Here is a 4273-nt window from a genome sequence, read left to right on the forward strand (position 1 = left end):
AAAAAGGGAATTCGTACGTCTTTTCTTTCATGCATGTTTTATCTCTACCCGGTTAATTTTTTGTGCGTAGCTTAATTAATTTTTTGGCTCGTAAATTAAGATGACAAGGGATTGGTCCGAGCTTCCTCAAGAGTTGCTAGAACTGATTGCCTCCAAGTCCGACGATATCTCCGACCACGTCAGGTTCGGTGCGGTCTGCACCTCGTGGAGATCTGCGGCACCAAACCGCAACATCAGACAGAACCCTTGGATCCGAGGATACAACATCGAAGCATCGCGTTGTGGGTGGTTATTGTTGGAAGGAGGAGGGAGGATTTTCCTCTTCAATCCGCTCGCCAAGGCTCAAACCGCCCTCCCTCGGTTTCCCACCGAACGACGACGCGGTCGGATCCTCTACGCGCACGTATCCTCTCATCCTCTCTCAGACGACTGCGTGATAGTGTGTAGGGTGGAGTCCCGTCGGCGGATGCTCCTGGTGTGCGTACCGGGTGACAGCGCGTGGTCATCGATTGATATTCCAATTCCACCTGAAGAAGTCGAAGAGGAACGCGACGACGAGATCATCTGCCGCGAGGGATCAGGACGCCTACCCACCATCTACTGCCCTTTTCTGAATACTACTTCGCGCTTCTTCGGAAGCGCACGTGCTCCCCGAGGGACTCGGTATACCATACCCTATTCGCTGCATTATTACTGCGGTTGGTCCGCGCCCCGTGGCCTATCCGAGGCAGCGCCAGGCGTGCTGGTGGTGATCGGTTGTTACGTCGGAGAGAGTCCGGTCATCTCCTGCATTCTCAAGGTGGATTACGATCAACGCGAGATCACGGGTGTGGAGGACGTTCGGGGGCTTTGCCGTGTTTGCGTCTAATTAGTTATGATTATCGTCAATGCGCGTGTTTTCACGCTAGTCATCATTACCCTTTTTGCTAGCTGAAGATGAGATCGAGACCGTGCGCATTCACTCTATATGTTCACGATGGGGGATATGATGGCGTATGACAATATTGCAACGCGAAAAGAGCTGGAGACTTTGGTTAAGACTGAGATTTACAGATTCTTTTTGCTTGCGTATTCTTCGTAGCATCTTATAATTAATGCGTTTCTTTACTTATTAGTCAAAAACGTAGTTACCACGTTGAAGGTTTTCTTATTCATTTGTTTGATATTTATGTTCTTCGAATAATTATCATATTTTCATGTTACTTTTTATGTCATGATTTTAGGGTTTTTGCGCGACACAGCTCCTTGCCCTCCGCTTCAAAATTGTTGTGCGTATATCTAGTATAAACCCAAAATTTAGCATTTCCCCCCTTATTCTTTTCTTTTCAGGAGCATTACCAGTCTGCAACAACCCCTTTCCTAAAGGGCATAAGTCAAAAGTGATGCAATTTTATAAATTTCCGACGGGAAAGAATTATCTCCAGCAAAATATATTCATTCAAACTAGAATTCACTGGAAGAACTGAAAACAAGTAGTAAATATTACATTTAAGATCCTTTTATTATGGAACCCAATCAATAGAGTGTTTCAGATCAATGGGAGATTTCATCTTATACATTGGTGCAGTATATGAATTTTTACATGTCACGCCCCGAAACTACAGCGGAAATTCATAAAATACGAAGTGCGCGACAGCAGCGACCCGTGCACGAGACTAGTCTTATACACGGATCAAGCCTGACACTTCATATCAGAGGGGTCGGATGAAATTATAATGATTTCTGAAGGTGATGAATCAACTAGAATAACTTCTACTGCTATATCCTCGTCCTCAGCATGATCAACCACAAATTCTGATGAATCTATCATAATAACTTCTACGAACTCGATCTCCGATGACTCTGGGGTCATATGGTTAGCTACTATCAAGCTTGGGTCAGTTTTATCAGAAGTATATCCTCAATCTCATAAGCTGGGTTCCCAGAAGCTATCTACAGAAATCATAAAGCTGGATGGGGTAGATGATGAACTGGAAGATGAATTGGTTCCCGCCATCCTACAGAAAGGGGAACCAATTCATCTTCCAGTTAATCATCTATCCCGTCCAACTCTATGATTTCTATAGATAGCTCCTGGGAACCCAGCTTAAGAGACTGGGGATATACTTCTGATGAAACTGATCCAAGCTTGATAGTAGCTAACCATATAATCCCAGACTTATCGGAGATCGAGCCCCTATGAATTATTATGATAGATTCATCAAAATCTGTGGTTGATCATGCTGAGGACGAGGATATAGTAATAGAAGTTATTCCAGTTGATTCATCACCTTCAGAAATCATTATAATTTCATCCGACCTCTCTGATATGAGATGCTAGGCTTGACCCGTGTATAAGACTTGTCTCGTGCACGGGTCGCTGCTATCGCGCACCCCGTATTTTATGAATTTCCGCTGCAGTTTCGGAGCGTGACATTACACATATTGCTGGTTCTCCATCAAATGGTGATTAATGGAAGTGCCCAAATCAGCGATATAACAGTGAGCGGATGGGTTTACTGCCAACATACTGCATGTAAAGCAAAAGAGAGAAAAGTAAAATAGTTAGACATCTGGCAAGGAAAATGGAAAATGACAATAGAGGAATATGCTAGAAATTAAGCATGTTTTTTAAGTGTGCAAAGAGAAAACACAGAAACAGGCATGGAACTGAAAATTATGAAGAGAGAGAGAGTGAGGACAAGTATTCTTCCTTCTTGATCATAGACCGACGCTTGAACATTTATCAACAAACAGAAGTATTTCTTTCCGTAAAGCCCTAGTCAATTGCGATGATGGTTTGAATTCTTAGAACTGATGCACAGGAATGCTTACCTTAGATTTCCGCTAAAATAATGGTTGCCTGATCCTGCAAAACCTCCCAAGCTGCCTTAATATGTGTTTCTTCTGTCAGTGGTGCTCCAACTGCGAATCTGAGGACAAACTTGCCGGATAAAACCTGACAGTGCCAGAGGCTTTATAGTTAACAAAGTATCCAAGGTAATGCTAGCAGAACTAAGATACGTAACACCTACTGTATGTGATAGAAAGATTTTTCCACTAAAGTTGACAGCATCCAGCAAGTTGTAGTTCAGTTTATAGCCATCATCTTGATGATCTGGTTGAGGAAGAAGACGGAAGCAAACAAGCGAAAAGGTTCGTGGGGTGACAACCTGTTCACATTTACAGAGCAAGTATTTATATGCACATAGTTTTCATACATGACCCTGACATTCTTTATGTGAAAAGAATGAGAGCAAACACACAAAATACACGAGTACTTTTTCTCTATTGTTGTTGTCATATGAATTTGCTGCTTTATGAGTTTGCACGTGGATGTAACTAAATGCAAAATATCATGGTTACCAATGCTCAAGTTGTCATATGATTGCATCATAAAGCAAATTACCTTAATTGATGAGCTATGTTGCACGGATACGGGTGCGGGTGCGGACACGAGACACGGCAAAATTGTAAAGGTTAGGACACGTGGACACGACTATATGCATACATCAAAAGTAACAATCTAATATGAGATCTATATTGCTTTTCATTCACATGTTATAAAACTAAAATCCTAATACTATTTTTATATTTTTTATTGAGTAAATTGTAAATTGAGAAACTAATCGTTTTTTAACTAGATTCCAAAAGACTTTAAAATCATATTTAGAACTAGGTATGTGCTAAAATGAACCTGTCTTGAGTCCAACAAGTTGCATAAATTTGAGGTGAAGTGTATGATATATGCTCGAGAAGTGTATCACGAGTTTTCTAAACTAAAACATGTGTTATGTAAATGAGTATACGTTTGCATAAGTGTATGTATATATTCAAGAAGTGTCCAAGGAGCGTCTGACATGGAACACATACGAGAAGTGTCGGACATGGATACGGGAACCTAGATGGCTAGATGAAGTGTCTGGATAACCTATTTCTTGAGTAAAAGATTATTATAATGTTAGAGAAGAGCTAAGCACAAGGATATGAGAGCTATAATTAAAGATTTCTTATGCACAGAACTTGTAGTGATGCAAAGCAACATCTTGAGCTCAATATGGAAGTGAGAAAAATAGAGAGAAAGCAAATTAGTCAAAGCTCATCTCATTACAAGATCAGGTTTATAGTTTTTTTATTGCTTGAGAATTATGATTAGTGAGGACTGTAGGCGTCAAAAAATGCTGAAAGATATCCAAACACAGCTCAAAAGGAAGTCATCCAAAAAATCAAAGAAAAGACAGCATTTACTGTCTCGCCGTGCGAGACAGTCTTTACTGTCTCGCACGCGAGACAG

At 41.1% G+C, this 4273-nt stretch overlaps 1 pseudogene; it reads right to left on the reverse strand.

Annotated features, from left to right (window-relative positions):
• The window catches only part of LOC109836440, a 23807-nt pseudogene continuing 20940 nt past the window's right edge, over positions 1407-4273 (reverse strand).

Source organism: Asparagus officinalis, chromosome 4 (genome assembly GCF_001876935.1).
Source record: "Asparagus officinalis chromosome 4, Aspof.V1, whole genome shotgun sequence".
Classification (NCBI taxonomy): Eukaryota; Viridiplantae; Streptophyta; class Magnoliopsida; order Asparagales; family Asparagaceae; genus Asparagus; species Asparagus officinalis.